Source organism: Sarcophilus harrisii, chromosome 6, assembly GCF_902635505.1.
Source record: "Sarcophilus harrisii chromosome 6, mSarHar1.11, whole genome shotgun sequence".
NCBI lineage: Eukaryota > Metazoa > Chordata > Mammalia > Dasyuromorphia > Dasyuridae > Sarcophilus > Sarcophilus harrisii.
This window is the reverse complement of record NC_045431.1, coordinates 119,080,331-119,106,247: the sequence shown is the minus strand read 5'-3', so window position 1 is coordinate 119,106,247 and position 25,917 is coordinate 119,080,331. Positions and strand designations below refer to the sequence as shown.

Here is a 25,917-nt window from a genome sequence, read left to right as displayed (position 1 = left end):
TCTACTTTATAATATTTCAATGTGGAAAGAACACTTTGTGAACTGTCATCAGAGAAATATATTTTAGTCAGTAATTTCCATATTATCTATGATATTCTCAGAGAAATATATTTTATTCAATAATTTCTTATCTGTGATATTCTCAGTGTTGATGCAGACTGTCATTTTAGTAGTTTAATGGGTTATTCTAATCTACACACACACACATACACACACACACTACCTATTGATAATCTTCTGGGAAGGAACAGCCTTGAATTTACCCAAGGCTGTCCTCAGAAATCTATGACCAAGTCAATCCTTGGAAGTTTTTCCACATTATGTTAGAATTTCTCTGAACTTTCATTCCACTTTGAGAATCACAGGACCAGAGATGCCTAGGACTGGGGATTTGGAACTGGAAGGAACCTAAGAAGCCATCACCCTCATTTTACAGATAAAGAATCTGAAGCCCAAAAATGTTAATTCAGGGTTACAGTCTTACCCTGAATTTAAGTTGAGTTTAGAGTTGAATTTAAGTGGAGAAAATGTGTTATTTTTGTTGTTGTTGAAGACATTATGATTCCATTAAAAGAATGATTGTTTAAAAGTCAGGAAGCCTCCTGGCTCTCATACTTAGTAGATTTTTGTATATGTGTCATTTGAGTCCATGTGTCTCTTAATTCCTTCTTGAATATTGAGATATAGCCATAAAGCACAAAACATAGACCCTATCTTTTAGGAACATGCAATCTAATGATAGCAACAACATACAAACAACTAGATAAAAACAAGCTATATATAGGATGAACAGAGATAATCAACAGAGGAGGACACTAGGATTAAGAGAGACTTAAAAAAGCTTACTTAAAAAGTAAAACTTCAGATACAACTTGAAAAAAGGCAGAAAGCGGAGAAAAGGAGAAAGAACATTCTAAATATGGAGGAAATACCATAAACATGCCCAGTGCTGAGAAATCAAATATTTTCTTCAAGGAATAGTATAGGAGATCAACATCTCTGGATCACAGAGATTGAAGGGTCGGGGAGAAAAGAGCATGTGAAACAAAAGAAAATTGGAAAGATAAGTATCAATTGCTGCTTAATTCCATGATGAGAGCAGGCAGTGAAGGATTTTGAATGCCAATCAAAGAATTTTATATTTGATACTGGAGAGGTGAAGACCTATGAGTCATAGTTTTCTCTCATATGGGAATCATGTTTTCCAAAATAATGTTTGCCATCCTCCATATTTTCACTAAAGTCCCCAAGTAGAGAGGTTGTCTTGATCTGGTTTGGGAGTAAATGTATAGTTTTTTTGTAAATGTTCTCCACTTCTTCATTGTCTACAAGCAGATGTTGCCTCTGAGAGTTTTTTGGCTTATATTCTTCATGAATATTGTAAGATTAGATCTTACATTCCACATCCACAAAATGAAATTTCTTGTTGTCTTTTATCCCATAATGAAACTAGCACTACTAACTGATAATAGGATTTGGAGTTAAACCATGTAGGTCCAAATCCTAACTTAGCCACTTTCTACCTGTGTGATATTGAGTAAATTGGTTAACCATTCTGAACCTTCCCTCCCTCCCTCCCTTCCTTTCTTTCTCCTTTCCTCCCTCCCTCCTTCTCTCCCTCCTTCCTTTCTTTCCCTTCCTTCCCTTCCTTCCTTTTCTTTTCTTTCTTTTCTTTTTTTTTTTTTTTTTGGATGAGGCTGTATGCTTAGCATCATACAGCTAACCTTATTTTCTTCAGTGTCATAATGAAGTGGTTGAACAAGACCACCAAGAACCAAGGTTCTTTGCAGTTTTAAAGTCTGTAATCCTATAATCTCCTTTAATCACCTCTCCAAGGAAAATCTGTGGAGGAGTCCTTCTGTTTAGTTCTAACTTCGTATTCTGATTTCATGTAAAGTGAGAAATGTCACTATATATATAGTGGTTCAGGCTCACATCTTTCTTGGTGGAAATTGGGTAAAACACTTGCATTTTGAGTAGCAATAGAGAAATAAATGTTCAGGAAGAAGATTAAAAACTTCTGATTCCTAGCATTCTTTGCCTTCTTTCTTACCACACTGAAGAAGTAAATTAGGGACTCAAAGGTACTGTTTTGTGTTTTTAGATTTCATTGTTTTTCATGACCAAAGAATTAAAAATCTAGTGGCCACTCTTTCATTAGCCTCTCCATCCTTAGCTGGGTTGCTTCTTCGACAGTATGTGATGTGTTTCTGAGGCTATACCCAAAGCCAGAGCTCGTGCTCCATTGAGCATAGCTTTCAAGAACTCAAATCATGAACATACAAGAGTGAAATATTAGAGCCAGACTTTTGTAGAGAATTCTAAAAATAGAGAAGAGGAAAACAAATCACCTGAAAAAATGAACTCATTTTTCAGATGGTGTATGTGTTACTTAAAGGTTCTTTTGCTCCTGCCATTTTGAGAGGCTGTTAAATTTTCAAACTCATTGTCATATTTCATTGGCCTAGATGTCAATTTCTTACAGCAATAAAAGTTGACCCTTCTTTTCCTGAACTACCCAAATATGGCACCATTTGCTTCATATATAAAGTATGGCTTCAAATTTTGACCAAGATGGGAATTAAAGGAATTGCTAAGACAAGTCATATGCCACTTTGAAATAGTTTGTAAGAAGATGCAATCTGAAGGTTTAGCAGCACTTTTTTAAACTTACCATTTTCCGAGTTCAACAAGAAATTTTATATCTTTATGTTGGAGTATTGATAGTGACCAGCCATGTGATTGGTTTTTCAACATATGAAAGAAAAGATATTAAAAGCAATAGATGATACACAACAATCCTAGCCTTATTTTGACCTGAAATTCAAATTAATTCAAAGTGAAATGTAATGTAAAACTAAAATTAAGCTTATTTGATGACATTTTTATTCATTATATACATGATTTAGTTTTTATGATGATAATGATTTCAACTATTTATATATGTGTATGTATACACATGAATTTTATTCACCCTCCTATCTTTTCATAAGCCAGGGCAGCTTCAACTCTAGCTTCACTGAATCAACAGTTTGCTTTATCTCTCTCTGTCTCTGTCTCTCTCTGTTTCTTGCACAAAAGTAATTGGAAATGAGTCTCAGGATATTGGGATTTTAAGAGTAACATTGAGGCTAGAATTTCATATTGGAGGAATGGAGGAAAGTACTGGATTTTTCTAATTTCAGAGTTTGATGCTTAGCAAGTGCTTTGTATCCTGGATTGTCATTCTGTAGATTTTCTCTCTCTTCATAATATCTCATTTTGCTTTTGCTTGCCTTTGTACCATTACTTACATATATTTGCCCTAATTCATTCTCAGTTCCACATATGAAATTTAAAAAAAAACTAACTTACTTTCATTAGGTCATTGAATCCTAGAATTTGGGTGCTAAAATGAGTAGATTATTCAGTTAAAGTGCTTCATTTTTTAAATGAGGAAAACTAGATCCAGGGAGGTCATGTAACTTGCTCAAAATCACATAGCTAGTTTTTGACAAGATTTAGAACTAGATCCCAGATCTCCTGTCTTTGGCTTGTGCTCTTTCCATTACACCAAGCTTTTCTATGATGCAAGAAGAAATAACACACTTCCTATGACTCATTTTTATCTATGAACTAAAAGAACATATGTTCAAGGTTAACTGTTAAAGTCATGAATTCCAAATTGAGGCTTGTGAATACAGTACAATTCATGGGGGGAAACAATGGAATGGTGCCAGGCTTTCTAAATGTTTTTGTAGCTTTGTAAACATATTGCAACCCGATTTCCTTTTAAAGAATTATTATGTAATAGCAGAGACTCTTAACAGGAGTGCAAACATTTGGGAAGTATTTTAATAATCACAACTTGGCTGCCTAAATATTTTGGAAAAGGAAATTGATGACCACTTTTTAGGAGATAGTATTGCTATAAATTGAATTCAGCCACATTTATTAGATACCTACTATATGCCAAGCTCAGTTTGATGCTGAAGATACAATGGCAGACAAAAAAAATCAGAACCTTCCCTTAAGGTGCTTACACAGTACTAGATTTTTTTACTGCCATTTAGAAATTTCAGGAAAAGGTTGCTATGGGTCTTTTTTAAAAATTATTTCAAGAATGTGTCTTCTTCCTTCTCCTCCATTCCTTGCTCCTTTCCCTCTTTTCCTCACCAATCTCCTTCACTCTTTTTCTCTTTTCTCCTCTTTTCCCTTCTTTTTGAATTGTAATGAATTGCAGCCTGCTGTTCTCCTCCACTCTCCCAGTTACATATTTATTGCCTTTGTTCAGTTCTTCAGTCCTGTTCAACTCATGGCAAAAATACTGGAGTGGTTTGCTATTGCCTTCTCCAGTGGATTAAGGCAAACCGGTTAAATGAGTTGGCCAAGTTAACACAGCTAGTAAGTATATGAAGTCAGATTTGAACTCAGGTCTCCCTGCCTCCAGGCCTAATGCTGTATTCACCAAGCTCTATCCATTATCTATCTAGTTGCCTCAAAGTACAGTTATACCAGTTACAGAGACATTGGTATTTAGTAGTTTTAAAGACTTATAACCCTATATTAAGCGGAAGTATCAAACATTAGGAGCCCTTATATAAAAGTGAGTTCTTTGTGTTCAGGAATCTGAATGAATGTTTTAGTGTCCATTTCTCTTCCTTATCTCTAGTAGAAAGTAAGAGCATCCTTTTTAATTAAGAGCAGCATCACTTGTGTATTTTACCTCGAGAGGGTACTTAACAATGTTTGTTGGATTGACCTGAATGCTAAAAAGATCTGTGGGAGACCTTCAGCCTTTCCACTCTGAGGCATTAATGTGTAGCCTAGCACTTGATTGATGACTGAAGCTCAGTTATCAAAGCCTGCTGCTACTTCTTAGCAAACTGAAATTTTTAAATTTGCTTTCTGATGGTGGCTGCATGTTAGAATAATCGGCTGTGGACTAATCCCGTTCATTCGGCCATATGTCAAGTAGTGCTTTCCTCTGATCTATAGCTCCTCTAAGGAAGATTTATTGTCAGTGGTTCATTCCTCTGATACCCATTCTTTCCAACCATGCATTTGCATTAAGCTTATTTCTACTGTGGCATGGATGAGGAGATATTAGAATCTCAGCATTGTTAATGACCAACATTACCACTTAGTGTTAAGAAGAGATCATTGGTAGCACTGAGCAAAGATTTTTCAAGGTGCTGAATATAATCACCATGGATGGCATGTCCTTATCCAGTGAGGAGAGCAAAAGGTTGGTTTCACAGACCTTCAACCTGATATGGAGGGTGATAACCCCTTCCTCCAAGTTTTATTGTTAGCTGGCTTCTCGATAAAGCCTGTGTACCCATTATTTTCTTCAGAAAGCACGTGGTCAGGGTAACAGAACTGGCGATGCTTTTCCATTATGTACTAGTGGTTCATTGATTTTGAATGTGTTTAACATTTAACTAAAATATGGGGACAATAAATTTAGTTTTCTCCACTCTTCTCCAGGACATATATTTCTGGGCTGGATAAAAGTAAGATATAAGATATATTATAAATAATGTGAAATCAACTATGAAAGACTTGGTTCTTCTTAGTAGTTCAGTAATCCAAGGCAGTACCAGTAAACTTTGGATAGAAAATGACATCTGTATCCAGAAAAAGAACTGTGGAGATTGAATGTAAATCAACACATGCTGTATTCACTTTTTTTTGTTTTGTTTTTTCCTCTCCCCATGGTTTTTCCTTTTTGTTCTGATTTCATGTGTATTAAAAATAAATAAAAGGGAAAAAATTATATAATTCTGCCCTCAGACTGCTGAAGTCAGCTAACTACTAGCCCTTTACCTAGATAAGCACAGTTGAATATAATTATTTTAAATAAAAAGATATAGTAAAAATAAAAAATGTATATACACATGCATATATTTATTAATATTCATAAATGTATTTATGCACATATAGACATGCATGTGTGTGTACATATGCATATGTATATATAAAAGATATATGCATGCAGGAAGAATCTAACTACATTTACATCTCAAAGATGCATCTGTGTAGACATCTTTTCAAGGGTACTGAGAAAAGTTTGTATTCCTAAGAAAACAGAGTTGGATAGAACCTCAGAAGTCATCTACTCTAACTTTTATCTGAAGAAGAAGCCTATGTAATGAGTGATCACATCACCTCAGTTTGATCACATCTAGTGAAGAACCCATTACTTCCTAGAACAATACATTCTACTTTTGTATGTATTAAATTTTTAGAAAATCTATCCTTAAATCATTCCAAAATCTGCTTCTTTACAATATCTTCACTCTCATTATTCCTAGTTCTGCCCTAGGGCCAAGAATAACTTTAATTCTTCTACTACTGAACATTAATCATAGCCTCACTGCCCATCTCTCCACACCCAATCAACTTTTTTCTGGGATAAACATCTACTTTTCTTTTAATTGTACCTCAAATAATGTAATCAAGGCCCTTTACCTCCTGATTGTCCTCCTCTGGATCTTTATTTTACCAATGTTCTTAAAACACCCAGAATAGCACATGTGGTCATCCACAGCAGACAAAGTTTAGTAAGCCAATTACCCCCCCCCCACCCATCTTGCATATTATACCTTTTAATGCAACCTAATTTTGAAATTAATTTTTGTACTTCCATAGTATACTGTTGACATGCATTGAGCTTGCAGTCCATTAAACCTTCCCATACCCTGAACACCATTTTTTTTTAGATAAGTGGCTATGTAGTAATACCTCCACTTTGTACTTGTAAAGTTAATCTTTGAACTCAAAATTCAAGTCTGCATTATAATTAATTAGCAAATCAATGTCATGGCATAGGAATTTTAGAATTTAAATAGAAGTCTGAAAACCATTATATCAATTTTTTTGATTTGCTTTTTTGATATGTTACAATTGTCTGTGTAAATAGCAATCTTAGCATTATTTTATAGTTATTTTTAAAAGCATTATTCCAAAATTTTGATTAAAAACTATTAAAGGCTGTTGCATATGTTTGTTTCACAGCATTCTGAACAAATAGTACTGCTTTCAAGGATGTCAGTTTCCTTTTGAAAGCAAAATATTAATGAAAATAATAATTATCCCCTTGTTATCAGTAAATTACTTATGTATCACCATATTTCTTACTTTTATAGCATAGTCTCACGGTATTTATTGCTTATCACAGTGTACACATAGCCACATGTCTTTAGGGTACATATCAAGTGCCATTAGTACAGAAAAAGGCAGATACTTGTTGACTATCACTTTTTTACTTGACTCTTTTGCTTTCATAGACATATTTTGAAAGGTACAGTCCTATAAGTAAAGTGTTAAAAAAAAAAAAAATAGCCTGAACATTGTTTAACTGGATTCTATACTTGCTCCTTCATATTTTTATTCATATAGCATAATTTGTTAAAATCTACCACAATAACCTTCTTAAGAAATGTATATCATCAAATCCATTTCAAGAATTATAATATTATGCAATGGATTTTAAATTTAATATCATATAAAGTGTAATACAATCATGATGCAATTTACAGTTCTCTTGTGGGGGGGGGGGATGATTACTGTTTTTAAAAGAAAATAACAATTGTAGATTAACATTCATTTTCTCCATCATCCCCCTGCTGATGGAAAAGAAAAGATTTGGTTTTTATTTTAAATTTCTTTTCATACCAACAAGTCCCCCATTAAGCTGAAGAGAACTTTGAAATACTTGTGAGTTAGTATCCTACAAAAGCATTACAGATTCAGAATTCAGATACCGTCATTAGTTCTAATTAGGATCAAATGTTTATTATGCACTGGTAACTGAACTGAGTGTACTTCCTGTGACTGAAATTGTTTGTGGCTAATGTACTGTTGTAACAGTAAAGAACACATGGTTGAATTAACTTACTTGGATACTTGTGTTTTGGAGGTTTTTTTTTTCTCTTGTGGAATGTCTTTCATCCAAGTAGCTGCCCTCAGTTCTCAGCTAGATTCTTCCCCTCCCCACTATTGTCGATGGAGCTACATAATTTGCACATGTATGCCTCTTTACCAATCAAATATTTTGAATAGTATATGTGTAATATTTTCCTGTCTATCAACTGTCCATTTAATTCTTTTATTTTTATTCTTATTCAAACTTCTTGAGAATGCACATCATATGGTCGCTAAATGGATCAGAATGTATTAGTCATGTGGAAATGGCAAATAAAACAGGCCTGGAGTAGGGATTAATTGAGCTGTTTCTCCTCTCAGTATTTTATTTGAAGCAATTTGTCACTCATTTGATCAGAATTAAATGTAGAATGGGGAATGAGACCTCCAAAGACACTAAATAACCAGAGACTCTACTTAGTATTACTACTTTTCATCCATGTGACTTTGAGAAGAACATTTCCAGTTCACTAAAAATTTGATCTCCTTTTCCTATTATACAAGGTTGTAGGCAATTTACCTATTTAAAGAAGGGAGGTCCTATAAGCAATTAGTCATTTAATAACATTTTTTCAATACCAAATATTGAAATTTGTCAACCACATAATTTTACTTTGTAGTTAAGGAGATATTTTAATTGCATTTTCAGTGGAAGACTAAAGATAAAAATATTACACCTCAATCTCACCTCAGTTGGAAACACAGAGTGTGTATGTATGCGTGTATGTGTATTTTCTTAGTATTTTTAATGATAATGGGTTAGTTTTTTGTGGGTTTTTTAAAATCTTGTTCCAGGTCTCAAAAATCAGTTTTGACTCATTTAGCCAAATTGTTCCAGGATCTAAGCTCTTTTCTGGGAAGATGAATCATCTTCAGTAACTATTTTAATCCTCATGGCCAGACCTTAAGATGGGAGTGGGGATCTAGATCTTATGGCTTTCTTTTCTCCCCACTTCCCACTCCAAACATCATCATGTTTAGAGGGCAGGAGACTAGTATATAATTTCTTTCCCTCCCTCCCCCTTCTATAAATGATCATCTTATCTATTACCCTATCACTCTAGCCTCAGCCTTCAAATCCCAAGCCTACTCAGACTTAGTTTTCAGCCCATGGACCAGTTAGCAAATCATTAGTCCACATGTCAACTCATGCTTTTCTCCACCATTTCCTGGCTGGGACCCAGCTAATTTGACCACTTGCTTCTCTCATCTTCTTGAATTTTCAGTCCTGACGCTAACTCAGGGTGAGCCATAGAATTTTCAGCCCTAAATTCTCTAACATTTCAAGATTTAATATCTCTATCTTTCAAACTAACTTTATAAATGCCTTAAGGGCAGGGACCAAATTGTAATCACTTCTGTGTTCCCTACAGTGTCCAAAACAGAGTAGGTAAACAATAAGTATATTAATGTTATTTAAAGGGAGAAAAGAAAAAGAGAAAAGATTGAATGTTTATTATTTCTCCATCATTCACATACCATGATTGAAGGAAAACCACATATTGTAACACTCATCTGTACCCCTAACATTAGGATATCATTTACTGTCTGAAGTAACTTGCCCAGTGTAATATAGCTAGTAAGTGTCTAAGGCCAGATTTGATCTCAGGAAGATTTATCTTTCTACCAGACTCAGAGCTCTGGCTACTATACCACCAACTCCCTTAAAAATATTCCTTGTTGGATTGGTTATTGAGGAATAGCTTGTCTCTTTGTACGTACTCAAAACCCTCTTAGTTTGGTGTAGGAGTGGTTAGAATTTATGTTCCACTAGTATAGGTCTTGTAAACCCTGGCTCACTTCCACATTATGATGAAGTAATAGAGTATAATTTTAATGATGCAGGGATATATGTTGCATTATATCAAACATTAGGTAACAGTATAATAGGTAAATTCATTTTGGAAAATCTTGAATTTTCATTATGGCCTTAAAACAGGGATGAAAGTTAAACAACAAAATATGATTCATTGTGGAAATTTGTACAGTTTAATCCTGTACAACTGGTAAGCTCTCAATAAATGTTTGAAGATGATGAATGTCTTTCCTTCAGGATTAAAGATTTGAAGAAAGTACTATAAATTCTGGAAGCTAGTTTTCCACTCAGAAGTATTTGTTTTTCCAGTGGAAGAAAGAAAAAGAAGAGCAAAGGAAATTTTTTGAATTGTATGCAAGTCTCAGCTCATACAATGATAGTGTAATTAAACAGGTCACTCATCAGGTCTCTGAATGTAAATGATAGAACCGTCAGAAAAGGGCTGAAAATTTTAAAGATATGCTGTTTCCAGCTTAGAAGAGATGAGAAAAATATTTCTTAGGAAATCACAAGTAGAACTAATAATAAAGGCTGGTTTTACACTAGTCCTATGTGAGATGAGAAGTCGGAAGCAAATGTCACTAGTTCTCCTGATAACAACCATTTAACAACCATTTTCTCAAATAATAAGGTAGGATGAGATGAGAGAAATGTTGTAGCATTTATTGTCATGATTGTTCTGTAAACTGGAGACAGCTAGCTGCCATCATACATAAAGCTCTGAGTCCAAAGTTAAAAAGACCTAAGTTCAAATCTTTCCCCAGACATTTACCATGTGTGTAACCTTGGAGAAGTCATAACTTCTGCCTGCCTCAGTTTTCTCATCTGTAAAATAGGTACAATAATAATACCTACCTTCAGTGATTATTGTGAAGATCAAATGAGATAACATTTATAAAGTGCTATCAGTAAAGTATTATTTAGTTGGTAATTGCTGTTGTTATTGTTATTGAATATCATCATAAATTAAAAATAATATTTTCCTTGTTGAATGTGCATGCCTATGAGATTTTTTTTGGGGGGCGGGGAATGGAACCAAGTGGGTGAAATAATAGCTTTAGATGAGTACAGAGACCTGCATTGATCTCAAAAGTATAATTTGCTATTTCTTGTTTATTGGGGATTAAGAAAACTAGTCAAAGATAAATGTGATTTCATCTAGTTTTATAAATCTTTACTGCTCTCTAACTAGATTGTTTTTTGCTTCAATTTTTACCTAGCCTTTAATCATCAAACCAATATTGCCTCTGAAATTGAGACTTGGGAAAGACCTCAGCTTAAAAAGGTCAATGTCTCCCACTGCACCTGAGGCCATCTCCAAGTTGACCTGACACTAAATCTTGCCACTGGAGTCTGATGACTATGGAGAAGAGTGAGGCTGATGACTTTATTATGCCTCACTTAAATTCAGATCACTTGCAAGTCAAGGCATCACATATTGATGTCATTGGTCCTCTTGAATGAAATGTCCAAATGAAAGAGCTTCTTATTCTTATAGAACCAATACTTCAAAGAGCCATAATTTTATCTGTGAGGGTACTACCTCACCTGATTGACATATGGCTATTCCATACCTCAGGGGATAATCAGGGCAAAATTTATATAAATTTAAATCTTTATCACCTTATGTGGTGATCAACCTTTTATGGGAAGGGACAATTTCATTTTTGTCTTTGTATTTCTGACACTTAGCACAATGAATTTAACTGTGGACAATGAGACAGGCTATTGCTTATGTTAGAAGGTTCTGGCGCATTAATTTATAATTTCTTAAAACTAATTTTATAATTTACTATTTGTCCTATCTGTACAAACATACTTCAAATATAAACAATTACAAATGAATATAATTTTACTCTAAAATAAACATTTTCATTTTACTATCTCTTTTTTTGGCTTTGATTAGAAAAAATGAACTTTCAATTAATGACCCCAATTTATTTTGTATACAATGAATACAGCTTGATCTTTCAAATTATTCTTAATTTCTGAGATTTAGTTTAAGAAGAAACCTAGCTAAATTCAAAGAAGGTCATTGAATAAGGTAGTGAGAGTACAATTAAGTAAATTTTTAATTTCAGGAAATAAAGGCCCTGATATTAGGAAGTATGTCAGAGAGAAATAGAAGTAAAAGAGAAAGGATAGTGATAAAAAAAGATAAGGTAGGATGAGCCCTCCATTCATTCTATACTCAGAGACCATTCGAGATGATAGAACTTGACAAACTCTTCAATCTACATTGGAACCTTTGTTAGCTAGGGTTAATACCACCATGCCAAGATTAGGGATCAGAGTAAAACTTTCATGGACAAATCATGTCACAAGTCATATAAATGTATTCTTTGAGATATATACACATAAAAGTTATTTTTAATACTTTATTTTTGTTTCTAAATTCTCTACCTCCTTCATTAATCGAAAAGATAAGAAAATCCGTGATAAATACCACCCTTCTCCCACATGTCAAGCAAAATAAATCCCTGCATTATCCATGTCCAAAATGAAAAGATGTTTCAATTTGTTTCACGAGTCCATCATCTCTCTGTCTGGAGATGGGCAGTGTGTTTCATCATAAATGCCTTAGAATTCTCATTGATTGTTTTGTTGTTCATAGTTCCTAAGTCTTTCAAAACATTCAAAGTTCTATAAAGTAGATATGGAAGAATTAGCTGTCCACCAAATGAGAAAGCTGAGACCTAGTGAGTATCAGAGCTAGGATTGGTCCTAAATTCTCAGTTAAGGTAAAATCTTCGAGAAAGAAGAGGTGGCAACCTGAGAGGGAACAACAGGAGTAATCTCAGAAGTACCACTTTATTATGTTCTGTGTTTGTGGATAGGATTAGATGCTTTCAGATGATTGCAAATAATCTTCTCCAAGTAAAAAAAAGAGACAAAAAGGAAAAGCTATTTTTTTACATTTTGCACTTTTGATTCTTCATTCCTAGAGAAGAGAGTCTAAGATAAAGGAAAATATTCAGTAAATGTTCATTGGTTGTTATTGTTAAAGTTAGCTAATCAGACTTAACTAGAATAGTCCCAGCCAATTCCACCAAAAAGATCTGAGGTTTCTATTGTAACTTACTAGCATCAGTCAGTATATGGGATCTTTTGTATCCAGAGATGAGGCAGATAGGTGGCACAGTAAGTGGAATGCTGGGGCTGTAGTCAAGAAGACCCGAGTTTAAAAATGACCTCAGACACTTCCTAAATGTGCAAAATGCTTTATAAACTTTAAAATACAATATAAATGCAAGTTGTTGCTGCTTCCACTACCACCACCACCACCATTATAACTATTTCAAGATGGCTCTGATTGTTAGTAGTGTTCTTGTGTTAGCAAGGATATTAGACTGTGAATCCAAGAAGCAGCCGCAGGCCATGCTAAACTATAGATACAAAGTGGAATGAATTAACTAGTCTTATCTTTTAGCCATAACTACACTTGTATAGGGAAATCAATATTAGCATAGTTTTCTAGCATCAAAGATGATGCTACACTACTATTCTGTAGGGCAGAATAAAATATCCATGGTATAGAAGAATTCTTCTTCTTAAAAGGTGGTCTGTCATAGAGCCACCTGACTTGAAGTAGGTGGCTTGAAGAATGATTGAGAAAATTATTGGCAACCTTGAAAATAGCAAATTCATCAAAAATTAAAGGGATTTTCAGGAATTGTGGGCTCACTCCCATGCTGCCTCAAACATACTTCAGTGAGGTCAAACAGGTAACTGGTAATAGAGTTTCTTGTAAATACCAACCTCCTTTACTAGAGTATTATTAGAACTGATTTATTAAAGTTCTGGTGATGGTGGTGGTGATGATTGAAATTACTTTCAAAATATGGTGCAGATACAAAAGATTATCTACATTGGTTAAAAACTGAAGAATATAACTTCATCTTAACCAGGCTTTTGAGCTTAGGATTTCAGGTTCAGATCAGGGTTGAATTTGCAGATGAGTGTAAACTAGATCCTCCTTCTGGAAACTGGAGAAAGTACTGATAGATGTCACAGAGATGAAGTTACAGACTAATGTGGTCACCAAAGTCCAATGAAAAAAAAAAGTAGTGCTTTGTGATAGGGTACTATTCCTTGAAGGCACATAAAATGGTATTCATTTTATACATACCCATTTCTCCACATGTCCTTGGTTATAAGATAACAATGTTCTAGGACACATTGCCATCACACATTGCCATTCCAAAATATGCCAGAAGCTCAAAACTTGGCATGTGTTAGCAGTTCAATGAATACTTGTTAGTGGATTAGATCCAGGACCTATCCAGCTTTTCTCTCTTTCCTGGGTAGTCTCTCCTCCATGACCATCTTCCTTTAACAGGTATAACAATTCAGAATCTGACCTGACTTCTATTTTTCTGTTGTTGCTCTAGAAGGGTTACTTTTTCTTAATGGGTCCATCTGACCCTTTTGCCCTTCCATTTCCAAGCATTGTGCAGGTATACCATACCATCTGAGGTAGGCTGCTTCCTAGAAATGCAGCACAACCTTTCGTTGTCACACAAATGTCTTAGATGCACAACTGCATCACTTGGTTAGAATTTGCTGAGTGCTCACTATTTACTCAGTATAGTACTAGATGTGATGGGGGCAGGGTATGGGAAATGTAAAAGATATATAACAATTCCTACTTAAACAGTAAAATGCTTTAGGAAAGTGATAGAAACTGAACCTGGATTTTCATTGGTTTGGGGAATTCATATATGAAAAAATTCCTCTAGGACAATAACAAGAAGTTCCTAAATCTTGAAGGCATTTGGGATTACCCCCAAAGCAAATAATTTATAAATAATATTTGTAAAGTGCTTACCACAGTGTCTTCCATATGCTTAATAAATGCTTGTTCCTTGTTGTTTCAGGAGACCCATTCCCAGAATCCCACTTCAGTCTGTCAGAAGTAGTAGGACCTGAACCTAGCCTAGTCTTCCTGGTCAGATGCCAGCTTTCTATCTAATAGGTCACAATTAATTACAGACTTTAAGGTTTATAAAATATTTCACTTATAACAATCCTATGAAGGAAATGATATAATTTCATTGCCCTTATTTGGCAAATTAGGAAACAGGGAGGTCATATGACTACAGTGATGTAGCTAGTGGAATGGGTATAAAGGATTTTGGAGCAATTGGAAAGCAGTATACAAACATTTATATCTCACAAAAGTAGCTAGTTGGTGCAGTGGATAGGGATTGACCAGGAAGACTTGAGTTTAAATCTGTCCTTAGACACTTACAAGCTGCCTGACTCTTGGCAAGTCACATACTCTGCCTCAGTTTCCCCTAATATAGAATGGGGATAATAATAGTACCTACCTTCCAATGTTGTTGTGAAGATCAAATTAGGTAGTATTTGCACAGTGTTCGACACATAATAGGCAGTTAATAAATACTTATTTCCTTCTTTTCTTCACAAGATTATAAGTGATGTCTTCCTTTTTTTTCTAGTTGGAATCAGGTTTTGCCCATAGAAATGAATTGTTTTATAGCACATGTAAGCGTTAATCCCACTTGCATTTTCAGGTAAACATAATTTTGCTCATATTCCTTTCAGCTCTTTCCTTCAAAGAGCACACACACACACACACACACAAACACATACAGAGAGCAGACTTGTATTTCTGTAAAGAGCTCTAGATTTCCATCATCTATTTTTTATAAGATTGATACCAAACCATTTGTAACCATCGTAGCAGATGAAGATGGTTATTCACGCAGTCAGGTGCAGTGACATGCTGATTTGCCTAACCTAAGGGAAATAGGATAGACCTCTCTTAACTTCTGTTATGGAAGGACGTGAGCAACATAAAGTAAGTTCTCTGCAATGTGTACTTGTACTTAAAATATACTTAAAATGCTAGCCAATACTGCTCCCTACCCAAGGGACGAAGAATCATGTAGCAAAGTTTCAGTATTGAGAATTAAAGGAAATTTTGTTTAGCATGCCTGGGAAAAAGGAAGCTGAAAAGTTGAATTCCAGCAAAACAACTTGCATTGATCCCAAGTTTTTATAGAAGTGCTGTGAGAGAAAAAGAGACAGAGAGACTCTGTGTGTGTGTGTATGTGTGTGTGTGAGCATTTGTGTATTCTTTGAAGATTGTATTTCTGGGGATTGTTCTTTAAAACATCTCTGTGTATCCAGATTCTTACACATTTTATTGTTGTTGTAGTTTTTAGTCTTCCTAAATATGTATAAGGCTAGGTGGTTTTAAGTAGATTGGTATATAACAACTAAAATGATTATTAAAAAATAATAAAGTGAATCACTAAATATGCAGTATGTATTATATAAACATACCTTTTCATTATAAATATTTATCCCTTTTTATTTTTGTGTCTTATACCTTTAATTCAAATAATTGAGTTTACAAGCCATAAAAATTCTTAAAAGAAATAATTCTTATATCAAGAAGAATTAAGGACACCTTACATACCTATTATGTAGATTTAATCCATCTAGTTTATTCTGCCAAATCTTTATAATTTTCAGTAGTAAATGGCAAACTGTTTATTTCTCCAATGATGTTTTTCATTTTTAGAATATATAGTTTGGATTGTTTTCAAAGCAAATACCTAATTTACAAAATGTCATCTTCCAAGGCAAAAGCTTCACACTCTTTAAGAATATTCATTCAATTTCCTAGTTTTACAAATGAAATTATTTTTATTAGATAATTTAAGCACACACACACACACACACACACACACACACATTGTTGTTCACCATGTCTGAGTTTCACATAGCATCAAGAGCAATAGGATGCTAGGAATGGCAACAGTCCACTTTCTGCCTCATTATTCACTTTCTATTAAACTTGACAGCTAATTTGCAAGTTCACACTTTTTAATACTAGAATTCCTGATGTCTTGACAAATGATTCTCTTGAAACACCAGCTGAATATGCAAATAAGCACATACTACTCTCAGGGTTCCCTGGCATACGTATTGCATCTAAGATATTATATAATCAAAGATAGGAATTAATTCTGAGTTGATACTTTCTAATAAAGAGAATGGAGTACAAGAAGAGAGAAGTAATGGTGAGCAATACCAAAGCTTTCATTGAAACCCAAAAAATGCAAGATTGGGTATGCAGGAAAATTCATTTAACAAACTCATATCAAACTTCTCCAATCTACCAGGAGGATGCTTAGCATGTTTCTACTATATAAAGATATGGTTGATTCACATAGTCTGAGTGGCATTTTTGTAAACCCTGGATGATTTGTTTATTCTTGGAAAATTAGAAATTTTGTCATGTGGCCAGACATGGGAAAAATATTTAAGGGGAATGACTTTTTTTTTTTTTAGGGGGGGCATGAAATAGAAAGAAAATAGCTTTGCATCAAATACTTGGCAAAGCAGAAAGCTTAAAAATATCTATAAAACTTATCCAGTTGCAAAACCACCCAGCATGGATTTCCTTTTCTGTTATAGAAAGAGGAAAATGATGGAATTCACTTTTTGAATCTTATCACTTCATTTCTTCTGACAGGGATTAATGAACTTTCCTAACTTCTTTTGGGTGACAAGCCTCTCATCTGTTATGGTCAAATATGAAGCACAAGGAAGTCCAAGAAGGAGTTTAAAGCAGCCAATTTCTCAGAAAATATTCAAGTGACCTTTGTAGGTTAAAAGAATAATTATTTACATGCCAAAAAATTAAATTGCTTTAAATCAAAATGTCATCGTCCAAGGCCAGCAAAGTATTTGTGTCTCTAAATAGCAGCACATAAACAGATGGATATTCTTATCAGTAGATATAGGCAAATCATATTGGGAAAGACTATGACAGGTCAAATACTATTCAGTCTCTGTGTCCTCCTAATGATGGTTTTTAAATCATGACCGTTAACATATTTTGAAAAGCTATTTCACTGAAATGGCTGAGGATCCTTCCAAACTGTGAATAGCTGTCCTGGGCTTATCATAATCTGATTAATCAAATTCTTTTCATGGGTGGGGAAATTCTTATTTGCAGAAAGGGACACTCCATGCCCTTTTGAAAAGATGTTTCTTCTTACAAGTGAATGAGGGCTAATAGTTTGGACATTGAACAGGGTGCCTAGATTTGTTGCTAACTTATTCTTTCAAGAGATCACTTAAATTTTAACTCCTCATTTGCAAACCCAAAATAGGTACACTGGTCTTCAGCCTTTCACTACCATCTTTACTGTATTATGGCACTTTCATATTTCTTTGAATGTCCAAGTCCATTTGTATTACTTACTTGATACATTCTTCCTTTCACTCCCATTTTTGGAAAGGGAATTAAAGAAGGGGAAGGGAATGAGACAAAGAGAGTGTGAGAGAGAGCAAGAGAGAGTAAGATTCTTGACACATATATAAATTACACACACATATGTATATATACATATCTGTGCATATGTATGTGCGATTTTTTTTCCTGCTTCTTTGAAAAAACACCTGCTCTGCCATCAGAGATCTTCTAAGCAGAATTTGCTTTGACTTTGACAGGGAAACAATGGTTTGAAAGAAAGAGAGAAGCTCCTACTGATCATTGGGTGACATGTGGAAAAACAGCACTTATTCCATGTTTGCTTACTATTCAACTTAGCCACCACTTTCTTTCCATCTCACTTTCTTATCTTATTCTTCTCCTCAATGGATCATAAACCCTATAGGGAGACCCCCGCATTGCAGAATATTAGTTGGTAGGGACTTTAGCAATCTTATAATCAAATATGTTTTACAGATGAAGCCTAGGGAAGTAAAGTGGTTTCACTTCACTTTTTAATCGAAGATCATTCCATTTTTAAAGGGAAGAGGCTAGGTCTGATTGCAGGATTTAGGAGACTCCCATGGCCACCATACCTTTTATCCTCTATACCTTGCTCCTTCTAGTAAGTTTTTGTTTATGACTATTGCTTGGTCTCTCGAAATGGGATTCTTAACATTTTCTTTTTATTATGAACCTTTTCAATAGTCTGGTGAAGCCATTTTTAAAAATCATAATAAAGAAATGCTAGATTTTGGCTATAGAATAGTGAAGATAAAGATGCATTCCCCTTCTTCCCTTCATCTAACTCATAAATCTCTAATCTAACCAGGAGTTCAGATTGAGCCCTTGCTCTAGAGTGACTCTGAGCCCTAATGCTGAAATTTAAAATGAATGGAAATCTTGAATGCAAACACTTAGCCAAATGGTTCTCCGGAAATTTAGCTTCCCCTTCCTGTTTTCCTTTGAAAAACATCATGAAAGCATTGTCAGAGATTTTTAAGAATTTAGCAAATAGATGGGTGAAGAGAGAAATATCAAAACAACATTCTAATTTTCTTTGTTACTATTTTTTAGTAAATTAAGGTAATGATCTTAAAGATGAATTAAATTTTCAAGACTTACTAAAAGCCAGTTATTTTTATTATCCATGCTCAAAACCCTATTGTAGAAAGAAAATAAACATAAACTAAGTAAACATGGCCCTATGAAAAATAATATCAAGTTTTCCTGTGATGAAATTCCAAAAGCCTTATAAAATTGACAAGCTGAAAAATATTGAGAAGAAAGGGACCAGAATGAGAACATAATTAAAGCAACAATATTGAGATATATCATGAAACTAATAAAAGACTGATATAGGATATAGGGACTAGATTAGCTCTGTTTTGCCCAGAAGGCAAACTAAGAACTAACAAAAAAAGTTACAGAAAGGAAAAATCCCAATAATTAGATACCAAAAAGGGGAATAAGAGAGGGAGAAGTAGATAGGATAAGCATGTATTAAGCACCTATTATATGCCAAGCATTTTACTAAGAACTTTACCAGTATTATCTTATTTGTCATAGCAACCCTAGGATGCTTGTATTATTATTATTATTCATATTTTGTATTTGAGAAAATTGAGGTAGAAATAGGTAACTTGTCCAGGCTCCCATTGCTATGATATGTCTGAGACCATATTTGAACTCACGTTTTCCTGACTCCAGCCCAATCCTCTATCTATTCTGCCACTACTGTCCATTCCATTACTATAAGCGAAACAAAAGCTTTGTTTGGCATGTTATAAAGTGACTCTCTTTAGACTGCTCTCAGGTTCTTGGGTCTCAGGTTCCTTACAGAGTTGAGATGCTATAAATCCAATCCCCTATCCACTGCTGATCATTTGAAGAAACAGAAATGAGTACTTTTTGGAGAGAAGGTAGATGATAGAACTCATCCACTCTCTCCATCAATACAGATTTGTAGCAGTGAATGAAAGAGGATACTCAGGAAGGAAAGCAACACTGGAAACTGGACAAAAAAAAAAAAAAAAACTGGGGCACATACTCAACAAGGAGGAAGGAGCAAGGATTTGTGAACAAAGTCAAGGGAGTGTAGAAGAAAGTGGGTCTTGGGATCACAATAGCAAAGGACAGGTGATTCTGGGACCCAATTATCTGAGCGGGACAACAAGGTAGCCTGAGTCAAGTAGCTGTCTCCAATCTTAGAAAGGTGATTGAAGTGGACTTCATATAAGGAAGCAAATTTATTCATCGTATCTTTTACACTGCGATCAATATGGAAATGGAAACCTGGTGCTACAGTTTAGGTACATTCTTGGAATCTCTCTCCCAAGCCAGTCTTGGTACCTAATCTTTAAACTCTTGCACCCATACACTTTCTCCTGCATTTCATTATGACCAGGTATCAGCCCATCACCTGATAACTATTATAGCTTTGGTTAGGAAGCCAAGTAATATTAGAAGCCATTATTACAACATACAGCAAACAGAATTACTCATTTCATGTCTATTACAATGGACTACTTACAGTATGTCATGCATATGTATAAACTGTAGTCATGTTTATATATCATATCTATTTTTGGTAACTTTTTCTTTAATGATAGTCTCATCACCCCCAAAAACAATTTGATTGCAAAAAAACTTCACCCCAGAATCCAGGGATTTAGAGATTCTTCTATTTTTTAACATTGGAACAGCTAGATAGTACAGTAGATAGAGTGCTGGATCTAGATTCAGGAAGACTTTTCTTCTTGAGTTGAAATCTTGCCTCAGACACTTATTGGCTAGATGACCTTATTTAAACTTCTTTGGCTCATTTTCCTCATCTATAAAACAAACTGTAGAAGGAAATGGCAAACTACTCCAGTATCTTTGCCAAGAAAATGCCAAATGTTATGAAGTCAGATAGTATCATTAGATATATTGTTATGGGCCAGAACTCTGAACTTGAAACAAAGGATTCTTACAAGGTGCTAAGTCAGTGGAATTGATAGACAATGGCTATTTAGCAGGGTGCTTAACAGTTCTCTAGTTCAGTACATGTACTTAGTACTTAATATAGTTCCACAAGATTGACACCTGTGATAATGCAGTATATAACAGCCAGCAAAGGCTGACAGATTCATTCCATCGTCCATCTTTGTGGTGAGTGGAGGCTAAAGCACAAACCTTTGGATTCAGAGAGATTCAGAGGGCAGAGAAGGAAGACAGGTGGGAGCTCAAGCTCTTGGAACCAAGGAATGAGATAGGCCTTTAAGAAAGCTAACCGGGCCCCAGGAAAGGAGACAAGACTTTGAAAGAGACAATAAAGGATTTGGACTTTAACCCCTGGCTACTGGTGTGGTGATTACTGAACTGAAACGAAGACTGCTGCTCTCAGAGATGCCAAGAAAACCAAACCAGAGAACATTACAATATATTTGTAAACAGACTATACAAATAGCATGAGAATATTTTGTTGGTGTTTTGAGTTGGGGAAGGGAAGAGGGAGGAAGATAGAGTAGTCCTATTTTTAAAAATGTCTTGCCCACTTAAAGACATGTAAATAGTAGTTTATCCAGAAAGACACAAAAATATTATTTGCTTTAATTAATTTCATGCAAAGGTCTTGATTTTAAAGTTATTTTGCAATTCCTAAAAACTAAATATTAATTGCAACTAAAGGGACTATTCCTGCCATGGAGTGGAAGCCTTATTTATCCCAAATAGCACTCAAACTCCCCAACACGGTCCCTCAGCACCATTTCCTTCCAACCTAAAATGTGAGTCAACGCTCAGTGTTGGAGAAGTAAAACAAGAACAACATTGTCTCCAAAAGATTACTGTTAAGCTATCCACCAAAAAGGGAAAGCACTCTAGACTTCCAATTAGCACATTAATGTCAAAAAGTAATTAGGTTATTTAATAAACACCTTGACACAGAGAACAGACTGAAGAGATGGGTTTTAATCAGAGGAGCAAAATTTGGTGCATGAAAATAAAAATAGGCTAATTGGAGATTGACTGGAGAGGGGGACTTGGAACTAGGAATCTAAATAACCCTAAGTGATTAGCTTCTCAGCCTGAATTTCTTCATCTATATCCCTCATGGGATTACTAAGAGAACCAGGAAAGATAAATATATGTAGTAAAATATTATATAAAATGTGCATGTATGTGTATTCACATATAATTCATATTCATATATTATGGTATAGCTATATATTATATACTTTATGTATGTGTCTATTAAGTGTTTTCCAAAGTTTAAAGAAGTATATAAATGTTGCCTAACTGTTAAGAAAAATTTGAGATGGGGAAGAAAGATATAAGGGCACTTGCCACATGGATGGATCCAGATAGAAAAGGTGAACAGAAGTGAATTTGAAGACTAGGGAAGAAATATGTCTTTATGTAGATCTATTTCCACATATATATCTATGTCTTCATATAACTGCAAATATTTCTACATCTATCTATCTATCGTTCTATCAAACTGGTTAAAAATTTCAAATTTGTGGATTTCAAAAAAGGGTAAAGAAAGACTTACTTAGAGAATGAAATGCCTCAAGATTATAAAGGCTGTTGAAAGTCTACCTAGGAATGAATTTTGTCCTGCACATGTTAGAGCTTCCATCCCATTCTTTCCTCCTCATTACCTTTATGTAGGTTATGAAGATTTGGAAAAAAATGTTTTGGGAGGGATGAGGGAATAAGTGGATAGTCTTGAAAGGTCCTACACTACAATTGGGGCTATACCGAAAACTTCCACCAAATCCATATTTGAGGAATGAAGCCATAATTGACTTTTTATAACAGGAAATTCTCCTTAAATTGGGTGTGAGGAACAAGAGAGAAGATGAAACTAGAAAATCATAGAGAAAGATGGCTTTCCAGACCTACCACATAAATCCTTATTTTGGAAAAATTAGGCCAGATATAATAATTCCCATTACTTTGACATCCCAATCATAGTGAATAATTCTAGAAAAAGCAAAACAACGATAAATATTTTCTCAGATACTATTTTTCCAAATTTATTTTTCTAAGGATTGCATACCAAACTTCATAGAGGAAAAATGCTGATGAGATAAAGTGCAACATAATTCATTCCATTTAACCAGTTCATGTAATGAAGTCAAATTAGATTATTTTGCAATTCTCCAATTAAACACATTCACATTACTTATTGTGACATATTTCTTTTCTAGAGCCACAATAGGACAGAACCATATACCATTTTGATCTGGGTGCATTTCTTCAGAAGGTATGCTCTGCTGTTTTGGGGCTTTATATTCTTGATGGGGCTTATTAGATCAGATGAAAAAAACACATTCTTATGCTTTAATATATTTTCCTTATAATTCTTTTCTATTGTTCTATATTATAATTCTTCTATATTTTCCTTTAAAATATTCTTTAAAAACACAGGCAGGTAAGTGGCACAGAGGATAGAGTATTGAGTTTAGAGTCAAGAGAACCTGAGCTCAAATCCAGCCTTAGATGCTTACTAGCTGTGTGACCCTGGGGAAGTCACCTAACCTCAATTGCCTCCCCCCCAAAAAATAAAAAAATTAAAATAAAAAAAATAAAACCCCAGATGGAACAAGTAAACATAAAACAGTTAAGGGATCTGAAACTTCAGTATTCTCTGCCCTTTCTTTTTCTTTCCTGCTAAGTTTTCAATACCATTTATGCCCAGAAAATCTATATGAGGATGAATATGGTCTATTGATGAAAGGAGTAATAGAAGAGGAAGACAGTAGGGCAAGACTAGTGTCAAACTGGCAAGTCCACTCAAATTTCCTTGTAAAGACTTTTTTAGAAATGTCTCTTGGATCAAGCTAGCAGGAAATGTTGCTGGGAACCCTCTGAGGTTGTTAGGAAATTTAGCAAGTACTTAAATTCACTCTTATCAAAATCCACCCTGATTTAAGGAGTCTTTTCCTTCCTAGTCCATCTTATCTCAGCTCCTGATTATCCACTGTTCCCAAGATATCTAATATGGACACACCATGTAAATCATTGCTACAGAGCTATAAAGGACATCTGGAGGTCATCTTATTGAACTCCCTCATTTTACAGATGAGAAAAAATGATGCAAACATTTTAAGTGACTTAGGGTTATAATTGGATTTGAATTCAGTTTTTCCTTTTTCCCATTACACTATGCTGTTCTACTTCCCACTTGTAGAGGAGCCTCTGTAAGTGCCTTGTTATTTATTGAAACTCTAGATACAGGGGCAAGATGTTTAAACATTCTTATTTTGAACAGGAGAAAAGCTACCTTAATATTAGGCTGCCTAAATTTGAAGCAAAGTACCCAGAATAAGAGAGATGACAGCATGGCAGGTTATGAAGAGAATTCGTAGTCAAAAGGCCAAAGTTCAAATGAAAACATTGGCTCTTGATATATCTTTAATTTGGGCAATTCATCTAATTCAATCTTAGGATCTTTGTACATAAAATGATGTTCTATAAGTTTTCTTTCTTTGGTTGAAGGAAACTGGGAACATTTAGCTTGGAGAAAGGAAAATTTGGAATGGGGCAGAGCATATGTTTGAAGGCATATAATATGACACAGAGATCTAACTTATTTTGGTTGGCCTAAAGAAGACAATATGGGGCAACTAGTTGGTGCAGTGAAGAGAACACCAGTCAGAAGGACCTGAGTTTAAATTTGGCCTCAGACACTTAATACTTCCTAGCTTTGTGATCCTGGACAAGTCACTTAACCCAGTTGCCTCAGGGAAAAACAAACAAAATAACAAACAAAACACTATCCCTAAAGAGAAAAATATAGAAAAGGAAGACCAGCTTTGGTTTGGTTCAGGGAACTGTTCAACCCAGAGTTACAGGCAAATACCCTTGGACATCACTGTGTTGGAAGTTTCATCAGTAGCCCTTTGTGACTCATTAGCTTATAAACTAGTTCTTATCCCTAGCATGTCCTAAAATTACTTCCCTCTGGCTTTTCATTGAATTCTACACAACCAATTCTTAAATTGAATCATATCTAACCAGGTTTTGGCCACAATACTCCGCACTCGGTTGCAATTCCAGAATTTCACAGTGGTCTCGCCCAAGTGTCAAAGATGGGTGCTAATACCTTATACCTCCACAACAAACCTAGTTTGGTTTTGCTTCTGAATTTTGGAAAAAAATAATAAGTTGAGCAAATTGAGTAAAACCAGAGAACACAATTCAGTTCTTAATGAAAAGCTAGCTCAGGTTCACCCAGGAATTGGTTGAAACCGCTACCATCTCCCCACCTCCAATTCTCTTACTCCCTCCACCCCTCACACTGGGTCGGTGTCAGTACAAATCCAAAGAACCATTTTCCTTGATCTGCCTTAAAGTACCTCTGCATTAGGACCAGTCAACACTAAAGTTCATTACTGGCTAGATTATGCAGGTGTTTAGCAGAACCTTAGTGATAGGTTGCTTATAAGACATGTAGGGAAGACCTGTGAAACCCTATGTCTCTATATTGCCATCTTGTGGTTTCTCCAAGTCTTAAAGGAATAAGTCAATTTACCGGTTTCTCTTGGGTACTACTACTTTGTATACATTAATCTGTATAGTCACTACTTAACTTTAGCTCTTCCCATTCATATGTGAAAGTAACAGTACTCATGATTTTATTACACATGTGCATTAATGCTCCTAAAGTCTTATGTGTGACAAAGCCATTTCTAACCCTAGGTAGATATGGAATGTTATGGCATTAACCCTCTATCTAATTTTATAAATATCTTCTCCATGTTACCTCTTCTATGTATGTATAAACTGGTTTAAAAAGAGAAACTTTATTTGATATTCTAGGTGCTGGTGAATTTTTAAATTTATGAACTTTTCATTAGAATATACAGTATCTTGCACCTGGACACTTAAATGTTTACTGAGTTGAATTGAATGTTAGTTGAATTATCAAGCTAAGATGTCATATCAA

At 34.7% G+C, this 25,917-nt stretch overlaps 1 protein-coding gene across 38 annotated transcripts in view; it reads left to right on the top strand.

The window, feature by feature from the left end:
* Positions 1–25,917, top strand: part of SORBS2 (sorbin and SH3 domain containing 2) — a 423,285-nt gene that overhangs the window by 218,300 nt on the left and 179,068 nt on the right. For 33 of the 38 annotated variants that reach the window (XM_031943203.1, XM_031943204.1, XM_031943210.1 and 30 more), the window contains one exon: positions 23,177–23,232. The exons of the other annotated variants lie outside the window; for them this stretch is intronic. The gene's annotated coding sequence lies outside the window, so the exon portion shown is untranslated. The remainder of the gene's footprint in view (positions 1–23,176; positions 23,233–25,917) is intronic. 38 annotated transcript variants of the gene reach the window in all.